We start from the raw sequence: 14,026 nt of genomic DNA, 5'->3' as shown, positions 1-14,026 counted from the left end.
AGATGATGAAGGGATGGGAGTCAATGCTGATAGAATTGAAATCTCAACAAGTTGAGCCCTTAGATAATTCTGACACACAGCTACAATTTCTGCAATATTTTCTGAGTCATGTCGATTCAGTGACCAGCAAACCGTTTACTTAAAATTTATTTTTTATTTATTTCTTCTTATGTGGATGGGTGTTTTGCCTGAATGCATGCATATGTGGTGCCCTTGGAGGCCAGAAGATGGTATTGGATCCTCTGGAACTGGAGCGGGAAATGGCTGTGAGTCATCGTGGTGAGTGCTGGAGAGTGAATCTGGTCCTCTGGGAGAGCATCCAGTGTCCATTCCTCTGTGTCATCTCTCCAGCCCCTAGCTTTTTGATTCATGAACATTCCATGTTGTTTCACTTTATAGGAGATATTTGTCTTGAATTTGAAATCTTACACTATATGTGGTATACATTTCTCTAGCAGAAACATGACCAAATATGATTGCACCAAAGCCTGGGGATTTTAGTTTATTAGACTGTTTTATGTGACGCTAACAAATCTATAGCCAACAACACAAAGCAAAAATTCTCAAATTCAATGCTGCCATGAGTTTAATGACAATGTCCGATGGAGTTCATTGAAAATAAATATAAACCTACGTATTCATTTTCCATGGTAACACTAAATATGAAATTTTGTCTCATATTAATTGCTAAAGAATATTCTATCATGATTGCGATATTTTCCATTCATCCTTCAGCAATTCTGCTTTTCATCCTCCTGGCTCAGAGTCCTTCATCTTTTTAATTTTATTGCTGTACTCTAAGGGATGTCAAAGGTTTTCTTTCATTGTTCTTAACAAGAGATCATATGCTTATTAGACATTTGTAAACCTTACCTAAAAACTGGTATGATCAGGTTTGTGCTGGTTGTTATCAGCTGTGAGCTTGAGGAACTCTTTATATATTTCTTGTTGTTTTTCAACTGTTAGTACTGGGGTGAGGGATGGGCAAAAGTTATGTGTTAAGCTCCCTTTCATTTCCTGTGTTAGTTGTCATGCTTTCAATATGAGTTGTGGAAATATTTTCATATGCAACTGTATTCTCCCACTCTGCAAATTAACTTTTCATTTTTAAGCCATTATTTCGATAAGTGAGAAAAAAATTTACTTTCATGTAATTCATTTTGCAAACTTGCTTGGGGAGAGGGCAGGGAGAATGAGTGTTTGCATGTTTGTGTGTGTGTGTGTGTGTGTGTGTGTGTGTGTGTGTGTGTGTGTGTGTGTGTGAAAGTAGACACTGTGAAGGTAGCTTGCCATTAGTAAGTAATGCAGATTGTCCTTAAAAATCTTGATAGGTCTGTCTGCTGAATGAATGAAGTAATTTACAGGTCTTAAAAACAAAGCTGAGGTAAAATGGGAAAGGTGAGTGAGATGAAGAAAAGCAGAGAGAAGAGAGAGATATACATACACAGAGCAAGAGAAAGAAATGAGAGAGAGATTTCCTGTTCTTTCTTCCTATCGTCTATCTGTCTGTCTGTCTTTCTATCATCTATCCATCCACCCACCTATCATCTTTCAAACTTCTAGTCATTATCCACCTCCCTACTTACTAATCTTTTATTTGTTCCCCTATTACTTCTGATTCTCTATTGAAAGCCAGTTTGTTTCATTAATCTTTTCTCTAAGAAATTGCTAGGTCCTAAACAAAATTATTCCCTGATAACGATTTTTAAAAGTGTTCTAATTTTAGTCCACATGTGTAAGTTTACAATCTAATCTACCATGAATAAGTTTTTGTTTATGTTATTAGGTTAGATATGTTATCTGTCTTCGTTAGGGTTTCTATTGCAGCAAAGAAACACCTTGACCAAAAAGTAAGTTGAGGAAAAAGGTTTTGTTTGACTTATACTTCCACATTGCTGTTCATTATTGAAGGAAGTCAGAACAGGAACTCAAACAAGATAGGATTCTGGAGGCAGGAGCTGATGCAGAGGCCATGGAGGGGTGCTGCTTACTGGCTTGCTTTCCATGGCTTGCTCAGCCTGCTTTGTTACAGAACCCAGGACCACCAGCCCAGGGACTGGGCAGTGGGACATCATGAGGGACAGCCTATTAGGAAGAGGATTCTACCTTTAGAAGTGATAAACAGTTGTCCTGAGATTCTAGTCATTTCCTCTGAGAGGAGCTGCTCTAAAGGAACGACACTGGACACTGTCCATCCTCCAGCTTCCTGCCTTTCTGGGTGACCTCTGGGACCACTCCCTTTTTGCATGTGTTCTCTCATGATGTCATCTTCCATTATGTGGTGGATCCAGAGGCCTCACTGAAAAGCCAGAGCCGTGCTGCTTGGACTTTTTCTCCTTTCAAATTTCACGCCTCAGCAAATCATTTTATAAACTACCCAACTGTAAGCATCTTATTAAAGTAGCAGAAAACAGACTAGTAAAATGGGGCAAGATTTTTTTTCACAGTTTGAAATTTGCTTTTATAAGAGTATTTATTAATATCTTTTCCTAATATTGAATTTTCTTATCATCTTTATCAAAAATTTAATTCACTGTGGGTAAGTCTCTATCTGGAGGCATTTTGCTTACATCAGGGCACAAATATTGGTTCAGTTTGTGTCATCATAATCATCGTGGCCTCATATCATTTAATCATGGCATTTAAATCCTTCAATTTACCTTTTTTCCCTTTGAGTTATTGCTCATTCAAGTTCTTTTGCATTTTTATATACACTTTGGAATTAGTGTGCCAAATACTTTAGATGCTCAAGATATTTAAGCCATTTCTATGCAAATTTAGAAAGCCAACATCAGACTCATACGATTAGTTTTGTGTCTTTATTTGGACATATCCCATTTATCATTAGTCTTTGAAGTTGTGTCAATTTTCAGTGATCTTGTGTAACTTTTAATGAGCCTCAAAAATTCTTCCTATAGATATATGTAAATGGTTTTTGTAGATGTGATTAAAAAAAAAAACAACGCCCATTGGGAGCACCTTACTCTTTTTAGGTTGACAATCAGCTGAGCACCAGCATTCTTCACGGGCTTCTCCATTTGATCTTTTAAAACTATTTTTTTCCTACTTCAGGTTGTCATTTAAATTAAATTGACTGAATATGAATTTTCCTGCTGCTCCTCCGTCATCATTTCTTTGACATTAAAATTGTGCTTGCCATTTGGATGTCTTCAGAAGCCTGTTTTGAGAAGAATACATCAGCACACATGTCAAATATGGCACCTGTGAATTTTATTCAGATTAATTTTTGCTTTATTAGAAAAAAAATATTTATTAGGTTCCCTTAGGCCAAAACTGAGCACAACTTGGAAGTGAATAATTTTAAATTTCTAATACTGAAATTATCATTTATACAGCCGTTAATTGGAGTTCTGTGTTTGGTGGTCTTTTTCTTTGTTTTACTTATTCCTACATTTCAATTCCTATATTTGCTCGGCGCCTTGCACATTTAAGCTTGAATACTTGTGGAATAAATTAATTAATTGTGCCCAAATTCATTTTAATATTCATCATTTGGCAATTTCATGTGTAGTTATTTCACTAGAAGAAAATTTTCTGAAAATGTATTAGGTTACGGCTCCAGGCTTCACAGCCATCTGGTGTCTTCTGTGACAGTACACGGAGCACATCTCAGACGTGTGTAACACAATAGGCAAGACAGTTGTGATTCTGGATGAAGGCATCTTCTAGGGATTTCCATTTGTTCATGCTTTTAGCCTGTGCTTGTTTGCTCAAACATGGGATGAAGTGCAGTCCCCTCCTTGTGTCATATGTTAAAACCCTGAGGATCCCAGTTATAAGCCGAGAAGAAAGGCCTTGGAAGAAAGTAATACTACCGACTTCTCGAATTTCCTTCTTCCAGAAATGGAAGAAATTATGGCTTTTCAATTTAGCCACCTAATAAATATGATTTGTTATGGTACCGTACCAGTTTAACATGCCCAAGAAAACAAGCTAAGAAGAAGCATGAACAAGCAGGGGTGCTGGGGTCTTCAAGAGCAAATAGAGTGCCCTTGTAGCACTCATAATGGTATGGGTCTCTAAACTTGGCTTTCCATGATTGTGGCTTCTCAAGGTTCCCAAGATTTAGAAGGTTAGTAGAAAGAGCAGTGCTCTCTACTCTCACCTTTAATACTGAGCACTGTAGTTGACAGTCACAATCTCCCTTTCTCTCTCTCCATTCTGGATGCTCCCTAACTGGCTTACTTCATCTCATAATCCAATAATCTGGCTCACTTGATCTCACTGTGAGTCTGAGAGTTACACTTACCTCACTTTTGTCATGACATAGCTTCCTCCATCACTCACCCTGGCTGTCAGCAGAGGCAAACTGGTCAACAACTGGAGTTCCAGACCAGCTCCCCATTCTTTTAGACAAACCAGTTCCTGCTGTGGAATAATCCTTCTGTAACTGTGAAAATTATGCTGTGATAGAAGCTGACTAGCCAATAGCTAAACAGGATAAGGTTAGGTGGGAGAGTCAAATAGAGGGCGCTGGGAGAAAAAAGGGCAGAGTGGGAGGAGTTGCAAGCAGATGCAGGGAGAAGATGGGTGTGCCATCTGAGAAAAGGTACCAAGCAATGTGGCAAAGGATAGCTAAGAAATATGGGTTGATTTAAATGTAAGAGTTAGCTAATAACAAGCCTGAGCTATTGGCCAAGCATTTATAATTAATATAAGCATCAGTGTGTTTATTTGGGAGCTGCTGGCAGGGCAGACACTTCCACCTACACATTCCTTTCTGCTTATTATAACAAAGGCACATTGTTTCCGCTATTATTCTAACTCCTCTCTTTGCTGATCTAATAAGTTGAGTGCTCAAAGCAACATGAGAACACAGTAACAAATGGTTGACTCCAAGTTGACTCCAAGTCCAAACATGCCTCAAGGTGTTGGGACAGGAAAGTTTTCTGATTAGTCACTGGGTATTTTAAGGGTCAAAGCCAATCCCTGATTGTGGCTCTTGGTAAATGGGGAAGTAGACAAGGACCGCCTTCATGAGAACAAACACAGGCTATTCATACACAGCTCTCCATGGTGAGCAGATCAGCCACTGTCAGTCACATCACTAGAGTCTGACAGAGACTCAAAGGCGAGCATTGGACTTGGGAATATTTCGTAGGAGAAAATGAAATTTCAGGTACCACATGAGGCTCTTGGCATGGGAAGACAGAGATGGGTGCAAAATACATCTGTGAATAGAGTGTGAACCCTAAAAAGGTGAGAACCAGGGTTGTAGCCTTTGGCAGGTAGGGTTATAGCCCCGTTTTCAGGAGACCCATCCAAAGGTGTATAGGCAAGTAGGATCTGTCTCCAATGGTACGTAGATGGATCTTACAACCAACTCCCCAAATGTTGTGATTTTTTATACCCTAAAGTGGATCATTTCAGGGGCAGCAGTGTTGTGTGGCATCTCACACTTCTAAGGTAGGTTTTCCCTGAGTACTTGGACACAGCTGCTGTCACCCTCAATGACAAAGCCACCAGAACCACTCAGTATACCCTTAAGAAAATGAATGCTTAAAAAAGGGTAGGGTAAATTTTATACTTTGTTTCCTTCTTTAACCTTTGAAAGTCTAATTAAAACCAGTTGATGGAACACTAATGTGAATTAGACAATGCATGCTCAGGTTAATGAAAACAATAAAAGATCTCACTGATTAGTTCACACCTGCAATCATTGTAACAGTACTGCTAAGCTTCTGAACTTACAGAAAGGGGAAGGAAACGCTGCTACTTCTTAATTGTATTAATAATTTTTAAAAGTGATACTATACAATGAAACTTATAAGTACATACTTAATGGCTGCCAAGCATGTGCTCATCAGAGCATTTAAGCCTTTCCTTAAACTTTAAGGGATAGCTATATTGTCTAAATGACACTTGTATGTAATAGATAGAGATGTAAGCAATACCCTGACTTTCTGAGGAATAGTTCTGAGCTTCATTTTTAAAGATTTACTTTAAAAAATTTCAGTTTTACATATATCTGGGGGAAATGGGAGTGGAGGGTGTGCACATGGCTGCAGTACCTATAGGGACCAGAAGAGGGCACAAGATTAACTGCAGCTGGATTTAAAGTGTTTGTGTGTGTGTGTGTGTGTGTGTGTATGTGTGAGCAGTCAGACATGGGCGCTGGAACCTAGTTCACATCCTCTATAAGAGCAGTGCACACCTTTAGCCAGTGAGCCATTAGCCCAGTCCCCGTTACAGAGCTTCTAAATCCATATAATTGTCTTCATATTAATTTGTTCAATGTTTTTAAAACATACTAAATACATGTGTATTTTCCTTGAAAATACATACATATAACTAACTATATACAACAGAGATTACTGCATTTTGAAATATAGGTGGGAAATATCCAATGTAAAGCCTATTGTCCAGTAACACAAATATAGATTTTATTTGTGGCTCTTTTATTATTCATATGCAATTCTTACATTCTGTTTTTATATATAGGGCATGAAATAAAAGTTGAACACATTATTCCTCAAGAAAAATATTAATTGAAGTTTTCATTCATCAGCATGTAGCATAAAATTGCAGACAGCAAAGGAGTGGAAGAAAGTGCTTACAACATAGTTCCTGCCTATGGGCAGCCACCCTTCTCTTGAATCTTAGGACTCTGCTGTTACTGATAATTAATTTCCAGAAATAAAAATACAGTGTAGATTTCAAGAACTTGCCAAGTTAGACAGATCAAAAGACCCATAGGGATCTAGATAGTGGGCAGCTTCAGGGTAATATTGTGAAAGTGTGAATAGAAGGAGAAATTCTGAGACACCAGCTGTTCTCCGGGAGCACTGAACATGTGAAAAGGCGTGCAGTTATCCTGTTCCATGACATAGAGCTCAGAGGAATGATTGCACACACCAGAAAGACACACACAACTGTGGTTGCCAGGTTATCACTTTTTCAGGCAATCATACAGCTGCCTGCATCAGGTGGCAACAGATGCTGCACTAGAGTACCACGCCGCATGACTTCAGCCACACAAAGGGACCATCTCAGGGCTCCAGAGTCTGCAGTGCAGCACCAGCCTGTCTGCGGCTCTGGCTTCCTTCGGAAGGCTGTGAAGGAGAACATGACCCTGGTCTCTTCCATTTCTAGTGCTTTGCTCTGACTGATAGGCACGTCAGCTCATCTCAGCCTCCATCTTCACCTCATGCTCTGAGTGCAACCGTGTGTCCAAATTTCTTCCTTTTGTAAGGGTATCAACAAACTCCATGAGGGCCTTTCCTCCTGAACTCCTCTGAGCTTCACGAAGTCTATAACAACCTTATTTCCAAAAAGGGTTACATTCAATGGCACTTGGAGATAGGATTGTAACTGTCTGAAAGTACGGTATGAGCAAAAATTGAACTGTGTACGAATTTCATCTCACTTGTTTTTACAAATATTCACGTAGTTTATAACAAAACAAACCACTGTCATTTATCAAAATAGTGGAAAGTCACATGAAGAAGGAAAGAATGCATGCCCAGAATAAGGGATGACAAAAATAAGACTTAATGCATTTTAAAATAAATCATAATGAAATATTAAAATTCAATTAATAAATAAAACAGCAAAGTATCACATAACAGATTACAACTATCACTCACTTAGTAAGGCTATAATTGTGCTCCTGAATGATAAACCACATACATTTAAAAATTGAAGCTATTCATGCTGAAATTTTTGTTTCTATCCTTTCTCAGACAAACTCAAAATCCACGCATGGGCTGGTCTCCCTTCGAGGCCACAAAGCATTGTTCTTAAGCAGAGACTGAGACTTTGAGAAGGGCTGTGTGGCTTCAGTTCTGTCATCAGCTAAGCCCCAGGTAAGAACTTGAGCTTGCTAGCTCACCTCTTGCAGAAATGTGTGTTTTAGGACACTGTCAATCGTTAATAATTGCCAATCAGAATTTTGATCCTGACCAGATGTAATCTCATATTCAAAGTGTCTTCACATGATACAGTTCGGTAAATGATGTTGCCTTCTCACATCCTTTCTAGAGTCTTACTGTTCGCCTTGCTATCGTCTGCAGTTGGAAGTTCCTTTTTCATTTGAACTTGGGTTTCAGTGGTGTTTATTCCGTTTGCATCCTCTTCCCACCTCTCAAGTGGTGACATTAGATAGACCCAGTAAGGGACAACATCACTATTTTTAGAAAATACTAACTCTGTTCATTTGTTATATTGCATTTTATTTCTAATCAATAAAACTTATGCTACATGACTCCCATGCTAGAATGTCATTTGAGATTCTGTAAATTCATATTCAAATAAAAAGAATTCACCCTTACTTTCAGAAGCATTCTTACAAATTTCCGATTATTTGTACCAGTTGAAACGAATAGCATCATACAATGGTATCCATTTCTTTTATTTCCTCTTCCCAACACATAAAGTTTTCCTTTTATAAATGACATAAATTGTCTCCCTGTCTCTGATAATTGTTGTAAGGAGATGTAGCGCACACACATTCTTCTCTCTGGGAATTCTTAACACACTTTTTTTTTTTTTTTTTACACTGAACTTCTCATTTTTGCATGCTACCGAATCTGATTTATTGGAAGCACTCGTGAGAGACCTAGGGATTGTTACATAAATGGCATTTCATTAGCAGGTCAACTCTCTTCAGATTTTCTGAAAGCCAGAAAAGAAGCCTTTAAGCTTATTACTTCGAGAGTGATTTAACCAAAATTGCCTATCCTCTGCTAGAGATGAGTGGTGAATCATAGATGTGGTACGATTCTGAGCCTCACTGAGGAAAAAATCACATACTTTATATTTAGAAGTAAATGAATCAGTAGGAGAAGGAAAAATAATATGTCAGGAGGAAAAAAAAAACAATAGAACTCAGAAACTTTTTTCTGTTCTTCAGCAAGGATAAAATTCAATCTGTATCCTTCGCAAATAATCCCATTTACAGATTGCACTTATTTACAAATAGAATTTCAAAGATTAATTTAATAAAGTCATTAAATAAATGTACAAATGCATGCGTTTTGACACAGCAAAGAGCATCCCTTCTTGTTACTATTGAGACTTGAGTACAAGGACTAGAGGCCCTATGAGAAACAGCAACCCTTGTTGGCTTTACTATACAGACCCAAGCTAGCCTTAGAGAGCTCTACCACGTGGGTGGTAAGTTCACGGGTGGAATGGAAGTGAGGTACTCAGGTGATTTGCCATGGAGTCCTTGCTATTGCTGGGAGAAGGGTGACCCCGAGACGATCGCAGCCCCTCAGCCTTGCTCTCCAAAGCCAGATGCAGAAAAGAACTGTTTTCCAGGCTCACCTCCCGCGCCCCCTCGACCCTGATGGTGAAGCAGAGCATCTTGCCTCATGCAGCCAGACTAACTAGCCTCTACTGGCTTCTAGAGATGAGAATAAACCCAGTGGAGTCCGTGGGATGGCACCGATGGGTCTACAAAAGAGCAGAAAACCAATCTCTTGTCGCCTATGACTGGGATTTGGGGGCTCTACATGTTTAAGCCGTAGCTGTTAGCTACAGTGATGCCGACCCAGTGGTAGCTGAGATATGGACATTGAACCTCGCAGTTCTGAAGCCATTGTTACAACACAAAGCTGTTACACAGACCCGGACTTCTCTCATCTTGGGGAAATAACACTCCAATAACTCCTGTTATTATTTCTAAATTATCACGTCTGTTTCCTTCTTCAAAAAGCTCACATGTGACTGTGCAGAGTTGTTCCTTCTTTTCCCTTCATGCTCCCTGTCGTCGCGTAACTGGTCACATCTTAGCCTCCATTTTGTGGATTTCTTACAGATTTCCTCTCCACCATTGGATCAGTTTTAGTTATAATATCTGTGCTTTTCTTTTCTCGGTACATTAGTCCCTACCTGAACTTATTCCTTATTTTTCTTTTCTCTTCATTTTGTCAGGGAACACAAACTATTTCATAACCAAAACATTCTGTTTTGCAAAAGAAATTCTTACAGACCCCCTACTGGTGTAAATATTCTATTCATCTCTTTGTTTCCAAATCATGCAGAGTGGGCTGTGAGTTTCTTTACGAACAAATGTGTGGTAATTATATGTCTGTGGGGATTTGCAGTCCTGAGGTGGAAAGTGCTATTTGTTATTCTCCTATTATTTTTGGCCCATGTTGTCCATCTGTACTTCAAATACAAGGCATGTAGTCAGGGGGAGAGTGACCTCATATTTAGCATGAGTTGTCAACAGTAGCCTCTTAGGAAAGGATTTGATTAGCCTTTTCCTAGAACTCATACTTGTCTATCAGTTACAGATGCTCTATATTCCTGACATACAGCATTTAACAGGTATTCTTTTTATATATGTATCAAGTGTTGTGTGCCTGTCATTGTATCCATGTTTGCGTAGGGCTGGGTGTATGAGTGTGCATGGTGCATGTGTATGGTGACTTCTCCCACTTATTTATGAAGACAGAATCTCTCAATGAGTCCCAGAGCTTACTAATTGGGCTAATCTAGCTACTTAGCTTGCTCAGGGGACCCCATCTCTGCCTTTTGAGGCTAGAATTACAGCCAGGTTGCTATGCCCACTTCGCATTTACTTGGGTTCTGTGTATTAAAACTTTGGTTTCAAGCAGTGAGTTTACTGTCCAACTTAGCCAGTAAAATGTAATTTTGTTTTTAAGCTTGGATATCTAGAAGTCATTTCTTCCAGAAAAACCATGGCAATTCTTCTGTACCTATGTCTACAAGTCATTTGAGAGTAGCCTGTGCCTCCGTCTCATAGTCATTCTGTTCCCTTATTCCTTAGCCCAGAAGCTGACACTATGGTTTTAACAGCTGTCACACAGGAAACTGCTGAATGAGAGTTCTCTTATGAGAACTATGTTCAAACCTAAAGTGGAAATTCTGTTTTAACCCTGTTGTATGCTCCTACTTATAATAAGGTAAAACCAAAAGATATTCCCCTAAAAATAGTGGCCATGTGAAGACGAGCTTAATTCTCCTGAATCCCAATCTACGCTCTTGACGAATAACCCACAGCAAGTGAGAAAGGAAGACAAGTGATTTGGAAAGAGGCATGCAGGAATTTCCCTAAAATATGCAGGACTTAGAGAACATTTACAATTTTTAATGTGGAACAAGAGGAGTCAGAAAAACTAGGGGACAAAATTTAACTGGCCTGCTGCTCAAGGCCCTACAATAAAGGATGCTATTAATGTTACATGTAAAAACAACCCCTTTCATTTTGATTTACCATCAACTCTTTCTCAACACTCTTACTTCTAGGCAGGAGAAATACGGCCTAGAAGTAAGTTCTAGGGGTCTTCCAAGGTGAACCTTGGTGCTGGGCACTGAGATTGGTCACACTGAGATGGGGACAATTGTGTCAGCAGCACGCATGGCAGAGGTACAGGAACAGACACTGAAAAGACTGGTCACTGTGGGAATTTATATGCCAGCATCAAATCACAAGAAAAGAGTACACTGTGAGCATATTGGGGATAGCAAAACCACAAGATACAAGCAGCATAAAATATGGGGATATGTGTTATCCATACAAAGGAGACAATTTTTAATCCATGTCACTGATCTCAAATAATGAACCTTACTTTTAAAATTGTTAAATGTTGTGAAAAAAAACAAAAAGGAAGAAGAGTATGAGGACAACCTGGGTCTTAACTATCTAATTTTTTTTGCCTTGCCATAGGCCAAATGGCTTTATTTATCAACCAATCAGAGCAACACATATTCACAGTGTACAGAAAGACATCACCCATCATTTCCCCTTTTCTTTCTATTCAAAAGGAAGGTTTTAACTTCAACATAGTAAAATTACATATAACAAAACAGTTATCAAGCAAGAATTACAGTTTAGTCTATTTATATTTGGCAAAAATAAAGAAGATATACTATCTATCCTATATTTGTGAGTCTAAGGTTTTATACCTATCTTCTCTCTTATCATAACTAAGGAACACCATAATTATAGTTATCTAGTCTTCAACTACATCAAGACTCCAGAAGGATATAATATTACCTAAGTAAATAAGAAGTGCATTGTAAGCAACTTCCAAAAATCTAGAATGACAGAGACAGCTGGCTGCCTGGATAGTTATCCAAAGTTCCTCTGCAACCAATCTTCAGCCTCTAGGTCTAGAGTTTTTTAGTGGCTTCTCCATGTGTCCTGTAGAATATCTGGCAGTCTCCTCTGTGATGCAAGAACCTGAAGAACCATCTCTTACATTGCTACAGATTTTAGTTTACTAATAAAAATTTAAACTTAATTTTGTTATAATGTATGTATATTTTTACTCTTGTTTAAGGTATTATGTTTATGTAACTCATTTAAATTATAATGGATAATTAAGAAATACAGATAAATAGTCATGTATGATAATCACACATGTAGTCATGTTAGTTAAGTCTTCTAGATCTACATAGATATATTTCAGTTAAGTAGGTAATCTTCAAATACTTCAAAGACCTACAGAATATGGCATTTAAAATGGTTTAAAAATTTAGACTTTTCTGGACAATGAGACACATCTGCTTCTGGCAGCACCAAATACTTCAAGGAAGCTGATGGACATTGAAGAAACTCATTGTGGAGTTTGGATTTTTTTGTGGTAAAAGTTAGCCACTGGGCAAAAAAGTGCACTTGCATCAACTAATTGACAGTGTGTTATATAAAACTGGACATGTAGGACCCATAGGAAGGTGACCACTGATGAGTGGTTGAGATGGTCCTTAAATATCTAATGTTATTCCATGAGTTCATTTGAGTCTAATAGAAAGTCAAACACTAGAGAACTGATGGCTGAGTGATGACAAGCATCCTGTCATCTGCTCATACATTTGAAGGGATCTTGAATATCCTCCAAAGGTCCAAGTGTTAAACATCTGGCCTCAGGGTGGTGCTGTGCAGAGGTGGTGGTGGGACCTTTGGACATGGGACCTAGAGGGACTGATTCTTAGATCTGTGAGTGCGTACTTTGAAAGGGATTCTAGAACTCTAGCTGCATCCTCTTCCTCAAGCCATGAGGTGAGTGACTTTGCTCTGAGATGTGAGGGCAGTGCTGAGTCTGAAAGGCAATGATGTGAACCAGCCATAAACTGAAAAGGAGACAAAACCCTTTCCCTTTTAAGGCGACTGTCTTAGTTACATTGGTGTCATGATGAGGAGGTGGCTCAGTTATATTGATGTCATGTTGGACAGCTGGCTAATGTGGTAAACAACATAGCACATGCAGCTCTCTATTTCAAGTGTTGGGACCTGAAGACTTTTGTTTCATTAAATATTGAATAAGAATGTAGGAGTAGGACGTGAACTGCACTCTCCGTGTGTCTTCCATGAAAGGGGTGGAGTCAGGGAAGAGGCAGGGTCTAAGTGACTGATGAGTGCCCACCCATAGACAAGACATGTCTGTCACTCTTTCTAAAACTCAGGGAATAATGTGGAAGAGGGGAAAGAAAGAATAAAAGACCTGTAGCATGGGGATGAGTGCTGTAAAATTATCTTTAAGACATGACACCCATGGATTCCTAGTAGCAGTGGCTACCTACTTTAGTGTACGTAACACAGGATCCATCAATATTCTAACATCAATGTGGAAGAAACTCACGAGGCCCCATCCCTCCATGTGGAGCTGTAGGTAATTAATGGTTGTTGGGCAGGAGGAGTCATATACCTCAGTGGTATAGCCAATTTGAAATTGCCCTCCATCAAGTAAATAAGCCCCTAATCATGTTCATGTAGGAAACCCCAGTAAAATGCAGTGGGTCATTGGACAAGATACAAAAGCAGAAGGGTTACCTGTGAAGATAAGGTGTGGTGGGAGCAGTAAGGAAACAACAAAAAAGATAACAGAAGGGGGATTATAATCAAATACATGCATGAAATAATGAAAACGATTTCAAAAGTAAAGGAAAAAGAATAAAAAAATAAAGAAGTTCATTTTTTTATTCTGAAGCATGGATTCTTCTTACTTTTGCATTTTACTTTTTAGACATTTTTATTCATTAAGAATTTCATATACATATATAGTATATTTTGATCATATTCACCCTCCCCACT

The sequence above is a fragment of the Peromyscus californicus genome, unplaced genomic scaffold (genome assembly GCF_007827085.1).
Source record: "Peromyscus californicus insignis strain IS unplaced genomic scaffold, ASM782708v3 Scaffold_22__1_contigs__length_63687245, whole genome shotgun sequence".
NCBI classification, from domain to species: domain Eukaryota; kingdom Metazoa; phylum Chordata; class Mammalia; order Rodentia; family Cricetidae; genus Peromyscus; species Peromyscus californicus.
Note: the sequence above shows the minus strand (reverse complement) of the source record.